The sequence below is a fragment of the Ailuropoda melanoleuca genome, chromosome 2 (genome assembly GCF_002007445.2).
Source record: "Ailuropoda melanoleuca isolate Jingjing chromosome 2, ASM200744v2, whole genome shotgun sequence".
Classification (NCBI taxonomy): Eukaryota; Metazoa; Chordata; class Mammalia; order Carnivora; family Ursidae; genus Ailuropoda; species Ailuropoda melanoleuca.
This window is the reverse complement of record NC_048219.1, coordinates 81,740,936-81,757,803: the sequence shown is the minus strand read 5'-3', so window position 1 is coordinate 81,757,803 and position 16,868 is coordinate 81,740,936. Positions and strand designations below refer to the sequence as shown.

The 16,868-nt window shown below is 46.4% G+C and overlaps 1 long non-coding RNA gene across 1 annotated transcript; it reads left to right on the top strand.

Annotated features, from left to right (window-relative positions):
• The first annotated feature begins 217 nt into the window (after nucleotides 1–217).
• LOC117796365 lies at nucleotides 218–5,449 on the top strand. Its single transcript, XR_004620808.1, has 3 exons — nucleotides 218–471; nucleotides 1,713–1,831; nucleotides 4,252–5,449. It is a non-coding gene; the product is annotated as an uncharacterized LOC117796365 (long non-coding RNA).
• The last annotated feature ends 11,419 nt before the right edge of the window (nucleotides 5,450–16,868 follow it).

Here is a 16,868-nt window from a genome sequence, read left to right as displayed (position 1 = left end):
TCAGGCTGACCTCTATCTGCATGTAGATATTTTGGAGGATGAGACATAAGAGTGAAAACCCCTTCAATCCCAAACCAGCAGATGGCTAATGGATTAGAAGAGGAAGTGACTGGTGACTCATTCTGGGTAGAAAGGGGCATAGGGTGTGTGCTTCTGAGCATGGGAGAATGTCAAAGGGGTCAGGAGAGGGTTGGTTAGAGGAGGAGAAAGGGGAGAGCATGGGCACCTGAAGACGTTGTCCCACAGAGCTGTGCTCTGAGACCTTGGCCCTCCATGTAGGGGAGGCACCTCTCCATGGCTTGTCCTAGACCCAGGATGCAGGGGAACCCAAGTCCTCAAAGGCATCATCCCAGAGACTCAGGACCCTATGGATACACCCAGGCATCAAGGGTGCCAATGGCCAGAGCTTTCCCCCTTGGAACCTTCTCCTCTTATGCTCAGGTGAGAGCAGGCCAAGGATCAAGAAGAAAGGTACGATGCCTGTGAGGTGGGACCTGGCAGGGAAGGGAGGGCCCCACAGAGAGGGATGCTGTCTGTGCCCTAGCAGGCTGAAGGTCCTGCAACTCCACAGTGCTGAAGCACAATTGCCCAAACAAGCTGACCCCTCTGGGCCTGTTTCTCCATTTCCAAAACAGGAGTGAGGTTGGAATGTTTGATTCTAAGATCACCTGATTTGGTCTCACATAATTCTGGCCACTCTGCCTAAAGGGTAGGGACAAGAGTGAGCAGGTTGGGACACAGGAGCATTTCACTAAGCTGGACCGGGGCTGGGGTGTCCCATTGGCTTGTGGCCTCTGAACAGGCCTGGGGGCACTACACTGGGTGGGGGCTGGCATCTCGCCTTGGCTTCTGAGCAGCTGGAGGGGGAGGGCCATGATGCTGACCTTAGAACCCCCGAGGAACCACACGGAGAATTGGAGAAACACCGGGCATACTTGGTAAGGAAGGAGCAGGGAATTTGAGAGGTTTTTTAGTCTCTGGAAGAGAAGACTTTTAGGGAGAAAGCCAGCAGGATCTTTAGACCCCAAAACCATGGAAAATTCTTCTCATTTGTCCTGAAGTGAAAACAAAAAGAAATGGACGTGTTTTGCTGCTCATGGGAGGTCGGTAACTCACAGGAAGAGATTCAATGCAGGGGAGAGGCAGCTGAGGATAACAGGCTGTGGGAAGTGGGGGTGTGGGAAATAAACCTCAGAGAGCAGCCTCTGTCTAGTAACGTCAATGAGAGTAGCTGTCGCCTATTATGCACCCAGTCCGTCCTGTGCTATGCCACTCCACTCTATGTTACTTGCTTCATCTACGAATATCTTTGGAACCTCTGCTATGCCCCAGGCACTGTGTTAGACTCAGGGGCTACAGTGTTGAAGGAAAATAGGCATTTCCACAGTGCTCTAGGTGGGGTGGGTTCTCAGGCTGCTGGGTGAGTCAGGAATAGATTAAACACGTGAATGTATCATTGCAATGAGAATGTACAAATGCCACAAGAATGAGAAATAGGCACATCTGACATTCTCTGGGATGTTAGGAAAACTCACTCGTCCCTATCAGATTTCCTTGTTTCCATTTCACTGAGGAGGAAACTGGGGCTCAGAGAGGTTGTGCATTTGCCCAAGATTACACAGCAGTTAATTAATGGGCAGAACTGGAATTCACAGCTACTCAGGTCTGTCTGATCTCAGACAGAGACTTTTCTCTCAACTGCCTGACTCTAGAAGCATTCCGTTGTGGAGGATGGAGAGAGGAGGAGTGATCTATTTCGTCTCGGTGTGACCTGTAGACCTTCCAGTCCTTGATGACCTACTTTTCCTGCCCTGTCCTGGAACGGAGACCTGTAAGCATGCCACCTGACCTCCCAGTGTTCCTTCAAACGATCAGTTCCTTCCCCCAGCCTGTCCCTCTGCACCTGCATGGCCCCGCCAGGAGCCCGCAGCCCTTCCCCCGGGCCCCTCCGGGTCGTAGATAAAACACAGCGGCACACCTGGACAGCCCTCCAGGTGCACAACACAGCCTTTGAGCTGCCCTGTTCTGGGCCTGCGGAGTGTTTGCACACATATGTAGGGCCCCTTGTGTGCATTCCACCCAGACGTGCTTGCTGATATCTGTGCTATGGGCAAACATGCAAACGCTGGTGTGCATGCGTGGAAAGGTGCACATATGTGCAAATGTGTGGCATTCATCCACGCTGGTGGCATGTGTGGTGTTGGTGAGCAGGACACTATAGGCCATCAGTCTGTGAGCCTGTGATGCAGAGGATGAGAAGGTTGGAGAACCCATCTGAGACAACAAAAAGGGCTTTCTGTTCTCCCAGGGATTTAGGGACTGGGCTTGTAGAGGGAGCAGAGCGAAGCTGGATCCCGAGGGGAGAGAAGAGTGCACATCCCTGATGTGGGAACTCAGGCTGTGTGTTGGGGTGTGCCGGGAGGGGGAGGCAGTGAAATGGAGAAGAGCAGTCAACGAGAAACCACTGGGAGGGTGAGCTGTTGTCACTCTGATGCTGGGAGCCTTGGGTGTCGTCCTTTCCAGGTCAAGCTGAAGCCCAGGACACAGGCTCCTGGGCCCCTTGGCAGTCCATGGGGTGCTGCCCTGACCTGTGATTTTTTTTTTTAAGATTTTATTTATTTGAGTGAGAGAGAGGGAGAACACAGAGGGAGAGTGAGACGGAGAAGCAGACTCCCCGCTGAGCAGGGAGCCCAATGTGGGACTCAATCCCAGGACCCTGGGATCATGACCTGAGCTGAAGGCAGACACTTAACCGACTGAACCACCCAGGCGCACCCAGGCGCCCTGATCTGTTCTTATTTATTTTTTAAAAGATTTTGTTTATTTATTTGAGAGAGAGAGTGGGAAAGTGAGAGCACACAAGCAGGGGGAGCAGCAGAGAGAGAGGGAGAAGCAGGGACTCGATCCCGGGACCCTAGGATCACGACCTGAGCCGAAGGCAGACAACCGACAGAGCCCCCCAGGCGCCCCTCTGCTCTTTGTTGGTTGCCAGGACTCATAGGGCTGCAGCTTCCTGGGTACTCACCCTGTATCATTCACTCCTCACGGACCCCTGTGAGGTGTGGGTTATTGTGTCCATTATACGGATGAGGAAACAGACTCAGAGAGGTTAACTGACACAAGTCAGTCTGTGGCAGGGAAGGACCTTGAACCCAGGTGTGTTGGACCTGCAAGCCTGTGAGTTATGTAAACTCTATTCCATGGACTCCTCCAAATTAGCCTTTGTTTTGTAGACAAAGCTTACAGAGGTGAAGTGACTAGGGCAGGGACAGTCAGCACAACAGCCTCCCATTCTCCACCTCTTCCCCTCTGCCCCTTATTCGGCTTGTCACACGCAGCTCCTGCTCCAGCTCTGGGAAAGGAGTGCTGGCGTACAGGGCTCCAGAGCCTGACGTTGACGTTGCTCATAGAGAGACCTCCTTCCAATGGGCCACAGCAGGCTGGGACCCAGGTGCCCTCCAAGGCCATCAGAGGGCAGGGAAAGGCACTGCTCTTCTCAAACAGGCCTGTGCTTGTCAGGGGAAGAGAGAGACCAAAGAAGTGCCCAGGACCTTTCCCCCTTTATGGAGAGGGACCCATCTGGCCTTGGCTGTTGCCCCTCCAGCAACAAATGTGCCCAGACAGGACGAACCGAGGGCCAGTGCCCAATGCCTACAGGTGAGTCACAGCCTGTGGGAGTGGAGGGGCTTGTGTTCCGACAGCAGGGTCTGGCCGGGCTGTCTGGTGAGCACCATTCCCGGGGAACAGACTGACACCCACAAACCAGCTCGCCTGCTCACCAGGACCTGTTTCCTTATTACTACGCCCTGTGCTAGAGGCCAGGATGAGCCCCGGGAAGCCCAGGAGGTGAGCTCACCATTATAAAGATAACCCATGGTGCATGCACAGGGCTGGAGGAACTCCTAGGGTTAAGTGTGGGTAGACATGGCCATCAGAGCTCAGATGGGGGAGATGTCCTGCTGCAGTGCTGTCCAGCAGAAATACAATGCAAACCACATGTGTAATTTTAAATTTTCTAGTAGCTACGTTAGAAGGTATCAAAAGAAGCAGGTGCAATTAATTTTAATAATGCATTTTATTTAAATGAATATATCCAAGACATTCTATTTGTCCAAAATATAAAATATAGTAACTACAAATGTATCCAAAATATTACAATATGTAATCAACAACAGAAATTACAAACGAACTAGTTTACATTCTGTTTTCATAGTAAGTCTTCAAAATCCAGGGTGTATTTTTCACTTCCAGCACAGTTCTCCTTAGACTGGCCGTGTTTCAAGAGCTCAGTAGCCACGCGCGCAGTGAGCGGCGAGGGTGTCGGACAGCGCAGTCCTAGAGGGAAACCAGACAGACTACTTACAGCAAGGGCTCATCAGAAGCTCCCCTGCAGCGCCACGGGATGGACATTCACCAGCCCGGCCAGGGAGGCAGTGTCCCCTCTGGTCTGACCAGGTTCCCTGCAGCTCCTGCTGAGGTCTCTGGGCTGTTGAGAAGAGACGGTTTGAGGTAGGAGCTGGAAGACCATGACGTTGGCAGAGAATAGAGAAAACACACTGGATCCAAGTCGAGATGAGGAGGCAACCTCGTGGCCACCTGTGCCGATGGCCAGCGGCGTGGTGGCTGTGGGACAGGACAGTGGGAAGGAGGTGGTCAGGAGTCCAGAGGTGCACACCGCACACTTCCTTTGGCTTTATTGCTTTGTCCAATGCCCACTTGTCTGGGTTTGTTTATTTGTTTGTTTTCCTCTTTCAGGGCTGCTGACTTTTGTTTTCCAGCCAGCCAGGTTTTCAACTTTTTGGTCTGAAGTTCCAGAAAGGAAGGTTTTGTTTTCAGGATTTGATTAATTCACAGCTTCAGCCCAGGCTTGGTTTGTTATGAAGTTGCTGCCCTCGGCTTCAGGACTATACTTCCTCCCTAATCTTTCCCCATCGGGTGTTGCCCCCCACTAGCACACTCCTCCTGTCCCAGTGTGCTGAGCCTCCTGCCTCCCAGGACACCCTCCCCATAGGCCCCTGGGGGATGAGAAGGGAGCCTGCGGCCACAGTTCAAAGCCCAAGGGCAAGCTGCGGTTTCCTTCTCTCCTGACCTACGTGGGAGGGGGCCAGTGTCCTTAGAGTTAGGTGTATGCCTCTCTGCTCACCCTGCAGTGCCCTGTCCTGGGTCCCACACCAGCCCCCAGGGAACTGTGCCCTACGGAAGCAAATGGGCAAGAGAGTATAGTCTGTTCTGATCTTTAGGATAGAATCAGATGAAACATGTATACAGTTGACCCTTGGACAACATGGGCTTGAACTGCACAGATCCACTTATGCTCAGATTTTTTTGAATACAGTATAGCACTGTAAATGTAGTTTCTCTCCCGTATGTTTTCTTAATAACATTTTCTTTTCTCTAGCTTACCTTGTTGTAAGAATGCGGTATGTCATACATATAACATACAAAATACATGTCGTTCAGCTGTTTGTGTTATCTGTAAGGCTTTTGGTCAACAGGACGCTATTAGTAGTTAAGTTTTGAGGGAGTCAAAAGTTATGTGCAGATTTTTGACTACACAGGGGTTAGCGCCCCTAACCCCCACATTGTTCAAGGTTCAAGTGTATATGTGTGTGTGTGTGTGTGTATATATATATATATATGTTAATTCAACTGTAATTCTCTTCTAGTTGTTTCACTAAAAACATTGTTGCCCTTTCCAGGTCATAAGCGGGACATGAGTATTCTCTATTACATATTGCACTGTAACATTGCATTATTCATTAGACATTTTATTTTATTTTATTTTCATTATACAGTTTATAAGAAACACTTTAGTATACAAGATTGATACAAGATAGTGCACCTCCAATTTAGTTTAAGGGATGTTTTACCATACCTCATTTTTTGCCTCACATTCTCCCTAAAATTTATTCCTCGTGTAAAAAAAAAATTTTTTTTCTTAATTGTATTTGACAACGCTGCTGCTTAAGCTAGCATGTATCAGAATCACTTGGAGCACTTGTTAAAACAGATTCCTGAGCCCCACCCCAGAGTTTCTGACTCATGACGTTGCCTCTTGGACACTCCCAGGTGGTGCTGCGGCTAGGGGTCCTGGGACGGCACTTGCAGCGGCCATGTTCTAGCAAACACCAATCCTATGCTTACTGTCATTAGAACACCGTGCAAATATCAACCCACCATGCCCACGACAGCCTTAAGTGGCGGGGACTCTTATCGTCTTCATTTTACAGAGTAGGAAATCGAGGTATGGGAAGGTTGAGTAACTTGCCCAGGTCACTTACCTAGTTGAGTACCAGAGCCAGAATTTGTCCATATTTGTGATCTGTTATGTATCCCAAAGGAGTCCAGGACTCCCTGATTGCATCCCTGGATGATTGCCCAGTGACTGTGTGTGGGGGGGGGGAGGCAAATGAGCGATGAGCATCTGCTGCTCCAGCCCCAGAGCTGGCGTGAGGACCGGCATCGCTTCCCAAGACCCAGTAATGGCTCAGCCTCTCTGGATTTCCCGGCCAGTGGTGGGGCACGGGGGGGCGGCATTAACGGGAGCCGCCGAGAGAGAGTCCCTGTGCCAGGGATTGCAAATTCAGATGCCTACAGGGGCCAGACTCTAAATGAGAGACTCTAGCTCGACAGAAGAAAATATTTTCCTTAAAATCACTCATTCTCTCAGCCTGTTGTTTTTTCCACCTTTAGTAGATAGATAGTTACAGGACACATTTCACATATCTTTCACCTCTACTGTAAGAAAAACAAAACATAAAAGTCTATCATATGGTGGAGTGAACATTTGGTCTCCTTTTGGAATAGACTGTAACTGGGGAGTGGTAGGACTAGATAATCTGGCCCATCCCTAGCCAGTAGTTGTGCTCATTTCCAATCAATTGCGTCCAAAGACCAACCTCAAGAGAAGTCGAAATCCAGATGTGTCTGTGATGTCCCTTGGTTTTTAAAATTTGGTAACTACAAATATACACAGAGATATACACATAAACATATCTACGGTCAGTCATTTTTTGCAGATATCTTATTTACACACTCTCCCATTTGCTAATATGTGTTTGTAATCTCCAAATCAATACCTGTGGGACTTTTTCTGGTCATGTGTGGATATGCACACAGTGGCAAAAAAAAAAAAAAATCCGTGTCTTCCAACACGAACAAACCTAGCTGAAATTGAATAATGCAATGCTCTGCTTTCTTGTTTCAGCCTTTTGACAGTGCGTTCCATCTCTGGTGCCAGTTAGAACGGGGTTTGAATCCTAACTTCGGCAACATCTGTTAGTGGGGCCATGTGGTTTAATAAAAAATATATATGTATATATTTGGTCTTTGTTCACAGATTCCTGGCACAGAGCTCCTAAAACTCTTGGTATTTCCTGAGTCAAACCACGTCTTTTGTTATTGGTAACAGGCCCCTTTGACCGCACCTAAGTTTATGCTAGTGAGGTGACTTTTGGCAGTCCCCTAGATAGCTTCAAGATGGCGGCTGGTCACCAGAGGAACTAACCCTGAGAATACAGCTGGAACTTTCAGCCCTAACCCCTGACCTTGGGGAGGGGAGAAGGGCTGGAGATTGAGTCCAATCACCCAACAGCAATGATTTAATCAGTCATGCCCACTTGATAAAACTTCAGTAAAAAGAACCTTGAACAATAGTTTCTGGGTTGATGAACACATGGATGTGCTGGGAGGGTGGTTCTCCCAGAGAGGGTATGGAAGCTCTGCAGCCTCCCCCCTTCCGACTCCCCCCCGCCCCACTGCCCCATACCTTGTCCTATGCATCTCTTCCTTATGGCTATTCCTGAGTTGTATTCTTTATAATAAAACTACAGTTTTAAGTCTAATGCTTTCCTGAGTTCTGTGAGTTGTTCTAGCAAATTATCAAACTTGAGTGGGGTAGTCATGGGAACCCCTGAATTTGTAGTTAGCCAGGCAGAAATGCAGATCTCCTGGGGTCCCCATTTGGAGCTGCCATCTGAAGTGGGGTTGATTCTTATACTCTTAATTAATCCTTAATTTGTGGTGTCTGAGTTAATTCAGGGAAGTTAGTATCAAAATTGAATTGACCAATAGACACTCATTAGTATTCGGGAATTAGAGAATTGGTTGGTGTTGGACTGACATATTTGGTGTCAGAAAAAAACCAAATTGGTAGCTTTAAGCAAGTCACTTAATACCTCTGAACCTTGCCTTCTCTTTTGTAAAATAAAGAAAATAGCATATACCAGGGTGAATTGTTTTAGGATTTAAGATTATAATCTATGTGAGATATACATATGTATACATATTTATGTGTGTGTGTTTTCATATCTCACATAAACTATAATTCACATATACATTTCTTCTAGGATCAATGATTCAGTATTCAAAATATGATGTTCACAGTGGCTTTCTAGAACATAACTACTGCAAATAACTAAATTGACTATAATTATCTTTAAGTGTATTGAGCTCATAAATACATAGTCATCACTCCCCTGGTCCCAACACTGCAGCAGACAGGAAGAACCAAGGGTTGGGCCCAATCTTCTCTAGACCTTCCTATTAAAATAAAAAGAGAGGGACAGAGAGACTCTTCTAATTTTAAAAAATTAATGTTTTACATTTTATCACAGTTTCAGGTTTGCCCCAAATTAAGTGGAAAGTACAGAGGCTTCCCACCTACTACCCCCTCCAACCCTTCCCCCATCAACATCCCCCACTAGAATGGTACACTGGTTACAATAAGTAAACCTATATTGATACATCATTATTATCCAAAGTCTGGAGTTTTTGAGTTTTGACAAATGTGTAATGTCATGTATCCACAATTATAGTATCACACAGAATAGTTTCATTGCCTTAAAATTCCCCTGTGCTCCACCTATTCATCTCCTTGCCCCCAAATACCTGGTGATCACTGATTTTTTTTTCTTTTTACTGTCTCTATAGTTTTGCCTCTTACAGAATTGTATATTTGGAATCATTCAGTATATAACTTTTTCAGATTACTTATTTTCCTTACTAATATGCATTTAAGTTCCCTCCATGTCTCTTCATGGCTTGATAGCTAATTTTTTTATCACCGAATAAAATTTCACTGGATAGATCTACGACAGTTTATCCATTCACTTATTGATGGACATTTTTTTACATTTTTAAAAATTGAAGTATAGTTGACACAATGTTACATTAGTTTCAGGCGTAAAACAGTGATTCAACAACTCTGTGTTATGCCATGCTTATCACAAGTGTCGCTACCTTTCGTCCCCATACAACACTATTACATTATCATTGGCTGTATTCCCTATGCTGCATCTTTTATCCCCAAGACTTATTCATTCTATAACTGGAAGCCTGTACTTCCCACTCTCCTTCACTCATTTTGCCCATCCCCTGGCCCACTCCCTTCGGACAACTGCCAGTTTGTCTTCTGTATTTATGAATCTGTTTCTGCCTTTTGTTTGTCTGTTTTGTTTTTTCAATTGCACATAAAAGGGAAATCATATGGTATGTGTCTTTCTCTGAGTTATTTCACTTAGGATAATACCCGCTAGGTAAACCCATATCGTTGCAAATGATAAGCTCTCATCCTTTTTTATAGCTGAGTAGTATTTCTATACACACACACACTCACTCCCTTCTTCTTCCTCTAGTCATCTATTGGTGGACACTTGGGTTGTTTCCATATCTTGGCTATTGTAAAAGATGTTGCAATAAACATAGGGATGCATATATCTTTTTGAATTAGTGTTTTTGTTTTCTTTGGGTAAATACCTCATAGTGGAATTACTGGGTCGTATGGCATTTCTAGTTTTAATATTTTGAGGACTCTCCATACTGTTTTCCACAGTGGCTACATCAATTTACATTCTTACCAATAGTGCACAAGGGTTCCTTTTTCTGCACATCCTTGCCAACACTTGTTATTTCTTGTCATTTTTATTTTAGCCATTCTAACTGGTATAAGGTGAAATCTCATTGTGGGGTTTTTTTTTAAGATTTTATTTATTTATTTATTTATTTGAGAGAGAGAGAAAAAGAGAGAGAGATAAGCAGGGAGGAGGGGCAGAGGGCAAGGGAGAAGCAGACACCCCCGCTGAATAGAGAGCCTGATGTGGGGCTCCATACCAAGACCATGGGATCATGACCTGAGCCAAAGGCAGACGCTTAACTGACTGAGTCACCCAGGCGCCCTCATTGTGGTTTTGATTTGCATTTCTCTGATGATTAGTGATGTTGAGCATCTTTTCAAGTGTCTGTTATCCATCTTCATGTTTCTGGAAAAGCCTCTATTTAAGTCCTCTGTCCAATTTTTAATCAGATTGTTCTTTTAGTGTTGAACGTGTAAGTTCTTTATATATTTTGGATGTATTAACCTCCTCTTGGATATATCACTCGTGAATATCTTCTCCCATTCAGTAGGTTACCTTTCCATTTTGTTGCTGGTTTCCTTCACTGTGCAAAAGCTTTTTATTCTGGTGTACTCCCAAGAGTTTATTTTTGCTTTTGTTTCCCTCACCCGAGGAGATATATCTAGGAAAATGTTGCATGAGTGATGTCAAAGAAGCGACTACCTATGTTTTCTTCTTGGAGTTTTACAGTTTTATGTCTCATATGTCAGTCTTTAATCCACCTTGAATTTATTTTTGTGTGTGATGTAAGAAAGTTGTCTGGTTTCATTCTTTTGCATGAAGGACATTTTGATTGCTTCAGTGCCTTGCATATCTTGTGTAACAGCCCTTTATTAAATATGTGGTTTGTAAAGATTTTTTTCTCTGTGGATTGTCTTTTCATTTTATGAACAGTGTTCTTTCAGAGAAATTCTAATGAAATACAATTTATCAAATTTTTCTTTCATGAGTTATGCTTTTGGTGTTGTGTCTAAAGAGTCACCACAACGTCACCTAGATTTTATCCTATGTTATCTTTTAGTACTTATATTTGTGTTGTACAGTTCGGTCTATGATCCCTTTCAAAATGATTTTTGTGCATGTGGATGTCCAGTTGATTCAGCATCATTTGCTGAAAAGACTATCCTCCCTGCATTGAATTGTCTTTGCTTCTCTGCCAAATGTCAGTTAACTATGTTGTATGGGTCTGTATCTCGGTTCCCTTTCTGTTCCACTAATCTATCTGTCTATGCTTTCGCCAGTACCACACTGTCTTTGATTTCTGCCACTTTACAGTAAATCTTGACGTTGATAGTGTCAGTTGTCCAACTTTGCTCTTCACTATTGTGTTGGCTCTTCTGAGTCTTTTGACTTTGCATATAAATTTTTTTTTAGATTTTATTTATTTATTTGACAGAGATAGAGACAGCCAGCGAGAGAGGGAACACAAGCAGACGGAGTGGGAGAGGAAGAAGCAGGCTCAGAGCGGAGGAGCCTGATGTGGGGCTCGATCCCATAACACCAGGATCACGCCCTGAGCCGAAGGCAGACGCTTAACCGCTATGCCACCCAGGTGCCCCTGCATATAAATTTTTAATCAGTTTGTCAAAATCTCACAAAATATTGTGTTGAGAATTTGATTGGTATTGCTGAATATATAGATGATGTTGGGAAGAACTGACATCTTAACACTATCAAGTCCTCCTCTCCATAAACATGGAATATCTCTGCATTTATTTAGATCTTTGATTTTTTTTCATCAGAATTTTGTGGTTTTCCTCATATAGATCTATTCATATATTATAAACTTTTTTCTTTTCCTTCCTTCCTTCCTTCCTTCCTTCCTTCCTTCCTTCCTTCCTTCCTCTTTCTTTTGGCAATAATGTCAATAGTATTGTGTTTTTAATTTCAAATTCCAGTTGTGTATTGCTAGTATATAGGAAGGCAGTTGACTTTTGTACATTTTGTACTTTTTTTTACATTTTGTATCTTTCAACCTTGCTATAAGACTAACTTACAACTGATGCTTTTTGTTGTTGACTTTGGGATTTTCTATATAAATATCACGTCCTCTGCAAATAAAGACAGTTTTATTTCTTCCTTCTCAGTCTGTATACCTTTTTTCTCATCTTGTTTTATTGCCTTAACTAGGACTTCCAGTACAGTGTTGAATAGGTGTGATGAAAGTGGAGATCCTTACCCTGTTTCTGATCTTAAAGAGAAAGCACCTAGTTTTTCACCATTAAGTAGTATGTGGGGTTTTTGCTCTTAAGAAGTTGACGAAGTTCTCCTCTATTCCAGAGAAACAAAAACAAGACAATATATATTATATAAAATCATGGGGATACACCTGACATTGCACTCATTTTTTAAAAAAAGATTTTATTTTTAAGTAATTCTACACCCAAGGTGGGGCTCGAACTCACAACCCTGAGATCAAGAGTCATATGCTTTTCTGACTGAGGGAGCCACGTGCCCCCCGACATTCCATTTAGACAACTGTTTCTAGGAGTCCATGTATCTTACCTGGACTTATTACAGAATGTTCAGAACCTGGACTTATTACAGAATGTTCAGAACCTCTATTCATGTCTATAGCATTGTTCTCAACAGGCTGAGCAAATACTCTAGTTAGAAACTTCATTTTTATATGTTTCTTTAAACATTTCTCTATATGCGTTACAGAAATAAAAATATACATAAATATTATATATAGTATATATTTGCCCTAATCTCATTATCCACTCATTCTGCCCCACCAATGACACACATATTATACCTTTTATGTTGTCTCTCAGGTAATTGGGGCTCTATTCATTTTATAAATCTCTTTTCTCTCTGTTCTTCAGATTGGATACTTCCTTTACGTCCACTGATTCTTTCCTTGGCTGTGTCCAGTCTACCAGTGAGTCCATCAGACGCATTCTTCATCTGTTTTTGACTTTCTCTTAGACTTTCCATCTTTGCCTACATCACCCATTGTTCTTGCATGTTGTCTACTTTTTTCTATTAGAGTCTTAGCATATTAATTATCATCATTTTAAATTCCCAGCTGATGACTCCAACATCCTGTTCACATCTGAGTCTGGTTCTGATGCTTGCTCTGTCTCTTCAAACTGTATTGTCTACTGAAAGCTGGATGTGATGTACTGGGGAAGGGGAATGAAGTAAATAGGCTTTTAGTGCATTGGTGGTAGGGTGTAGGGGGAGGGGAAGTTTCCTGCAGTCTCTAGTGAGCCTGTGTCCTTGGGCTGTGATCTTTACAAGTGTTTCTCAGTCTTATTCACTACCCCACCACCACCTCCACACCTCCTGATTTCTTAGGTGAAACCGGAAGGCTAGAGGGGGCTGCAATTGTATTTCCCTTCTCCTAGGTCCATTAGGCTCCGGTAAAATCCCCTGTCATTATGCTCTAGTGAAATAATCTATTCTGAGGACAGGCCTTGTTAAGAACAAAGTCCTCTGGGGGCACCTGGGTGGTTCAGTCTNTATTTCCCTTCTCCTAGGTCCATTAGGCTCCGGTAAAATCCCCTGTCATTATGCTCTAATGAAATAATCTATTCTGAGGACAGGCCTTGTTAAGAACAAAGTCCTCTGGGGGCACCTGGGTGGTTCAGTCTGTTAAGCATCCGACTCTTGATATCAGCTCCGGTCATGGTCTCAGGATAGTGAGATCAAGCCCTGCATCAGGCTCTGTGATGGGCATGGAGCCTGCTTGAGATTTTCTCCCTCCTTTCCCTTTGCCTCTCCCTAACTCTAAAAAAGGGAAAAAAAGAACAGAGTCTTCTGGCAGTGTTTTAAATGGCTATCTTGCCCTCCCACTGCTAGAAGCACAAGGGGGATTTTTCTCTGATTTTCCCTGTGAGAACCTGGTAGGGCTCCTGGAAGTAAAACTCATAAAAGTGTGTGCACCACCTCCTCCCCTCCCTCACCAAGGCTGGGTCTTTCCATAGTTTTTAATTTTCAAACATGTTCACCACACTGAGCCTCCAGCAATTTGTCAATTACAGTTCAGGTTTTTCTACCGTGGACGGGTTCCCATGGAGGTTTCTGCCTATGGGTTTCTGCTCCGGTAAGTTATGATTCTCTAGCCATCTTGTCTCTCTAATTTTGGGGGCAGTGGTTTGCTCTGTGGCCTCAGTTCTCTTTTGAATCTAAGAAAAGTTGTTGATTTTCCATTTGTTCATCTTTTTTTTTTTTCCTTGTTGTGTGAACAGGAGTGATGACTTCCAAGCTCCTTATGTTTTGAACCAAACACCAAAAGTGTTTGGTCCAGCATCTTTTCTTTTCTTTTCTTTTCTTTTCTTTTCTTTTCTTTTCTTTTCTTTTCTTTCTTTTCTTTCTTTTCTTCTTTCTTTCTTCTTTCTCTTTCCTTTCTTTCTTTCTTTTTTCTCCACTTCTTTTTTTAAGCAACAAACATTTATTTTTTTGGGTTGCTGGGATGTTCTTCTGGTCTGGACAGCTTTTACAGGGCTAGAAGATTTCAATGGCCTCCCTCCCATGTTGAAGTTAGGCTGGTCTAGGAGGTCTCAGCCGAGATGACTCATGTTGCTCCATCACCCAGCAGGCTAGTTGGGACTCTTTCACATGGCAGTCTCAGGCAGCCAAAAAGCAGAAAGTAAGGGAGCTCCAAATCACAAGCACTTTCTGCACCTCTGTTTATGCCATATTTCCTATGATGCTGCAGGCTAAAACAGGACCTACGGCCAAGTCCAGAGTCCCATAGTCTCTCCTGGGTCAAGTGTGGCACAAACGGGAGAAAACTCCCCGTTCCAGGCCTTTTCTTGTAGCTATCCACCCAGGGCTCAGGACAGAGGAAGGTGATGAAATTGCCCATCTCTCTGCTCTCCCACTTCCTCCCTCCTTCTTCATGAAACAAGCCCATCTACACACTCCAGAAGCTGCTGCCTGAGATCCAGGTCTCCAACCCAGCAGGCACCAGGGATAGGCAAGGACTCCCTTCCCCCTGACCCCGGAAGCTAAAGGACACTCCACCTGCCATCTCCCCTCAATCTGTGCCAAGCCACCCGCGTCTCCTAGGAAGGAGCTTTCTGATATTCTGTTTTCAAGTTCTCCTGTGGGCGTTATCCAAGGTCCCAAGAGAGAAGGAAAGGGCTGTGGGAGGAGGACAAAACAGCCCTGGGGAAGTTTGCTGGGAGAGTGTCTGGATGATTGGAGGACTGACCACTCCGAGACGGAGGGCCTTGCGAAGGACCCTATCATCCAGGGCCCCATGTCACAGCTGGGCTTTCCCGGTCCTCTGCCAGCCTCCCTTCTGGAGCCCCCAACCTCTGCCAAGATGTCAACACTCAAGCTGCTTTCCCCTCTGTTTGTTGCTTGAATAATAATCCCTGGGAAAGACACAAAGGCATTGGCTGTGTGAAACCTGGTGAGTTTACACCCGCTCACAGACAGCCCCAGAGGGAATCGGCGTGGTGAGCCGGTGAAGGTTTCTTTCCTCTGAAGGCAGGTCATCTGGAGGGTCCATCTGCCCCCACCTGTGTGCAGGAGAATGCCTACAGCTGGGAGTGGAGAAGGCCCCTGGTGTGGGGGCTGCAGCTGGCGTGAACCCTTCCACCCCGTGCAGGAGCTGGGTGCCGGCTGGAATTTCCCCAGTGGGGCAGCTCTGAGCCTGGAGGCTTTGCCCCCGCCATGGAGTGGAGAAGGTGTAGCAATGACTCTGTGAGTAAGGGGGCTCCCTCAAAGTTCCTGTCTCCTCAGGTTTCAGAGCTAGTGGGTTCTGCACTTCTGGGCAGCGGAGGGCACCGGGCATGGGTCCACGTGGGGCACACTGACAGTGGGCAGGTGCATGGACGAGGGAGGTGTGAGCCCAGCTCTGTTTAGTGAACAAAAAGATGGAGAAATAAACCCGCACCCCCCCCCCCACCGGTGCAAACCACTCTTGCTCAGGAGCAGCACACCCCTGGGACTGACACTGGGAAGGACGCAGGGACAGACCACATTCCCGGCCCTGAACCTCTTGCTCCGAACTTGCTCCAGCTTCCAGTGTGGCCAAAGGCAGGGACAGCAGCCGCGGAAACGTCTCCCACCCGTCCCTGCCTGCGGGTCGAATGGGTGAGCCCTCAGCGACTTGACTGTCGCCCGTGGTGTGGCACTAGGCACTACCTGGAGCACGGGGTGAGGGTGACACCGGGCGGGCCGCCGAAGGCCCCGCCCCCCACGAGTCTCGGAGACCCGCCTGAGCGGCGAGGTGGCCCCTTCCCTCTCCCCAGGCTGGGACAGGGGCGCTTCCGCTCAGCTCTTCCTTCGTCCCGGGCCTCCTGGACTATGGAGATCCGCCCAGAGGTCAGGTTAGACTCGCCCACAGCGCCCCTGCTCCCTGCCCGCAGTCCCCGGACCCCCGGAAAAAGGTCTGCAAGTGGAGCCTGCCTGCTGCATCTCAAAGGCCCATTCCTGCAGGGAGCCTTTTGGGCACCTTGCCTGCGACCCCCAGCATCCATGGACAAGGCTCACTGGATGATGGGGGCAGGAGAGGGGCCACTGAACATTCTGTGGCATGGGAGCGTTTGGACACTCCTTTGGGCCAGGAATTGGAGGAAGACTGAATCTTGGTCATTAAGTAATTCTTAAAGCTTCCTCCCAATCCTGAGTCTGACTTCCGGGCAGGCTGTGGGCAAACAGGTGTCCCCAAGCCTAGTGCTTTACTGGGCACTAAGGGTATGGCAGTGGGACAGATGCTGTGCTCCCCCTTGGAGATGAGAGATGAAGGGCCTGGCATAGCTATAGCACCAAGGTGGGATCAGGTGGGGTAGGTGTGCGTGTGTGTGTGTGTGTGTGTGTGTGTGTGTGTGTGTGCACATGTGTGTATCCTGGGGGCACAGACCTGAGCAGAGTTGCTGGGGGGTAGGAGAAGACACGGTGAGTGGCCAGCTCAGGGGAAGCCCCTCCGCTAGGCAAACTCTCTTCTGGTCACCCTCTGTCACCCCCCCAAGCGGGGCCCTGCAGCCTGCCAGTCCTCTTTGCCATAGGGAGGCA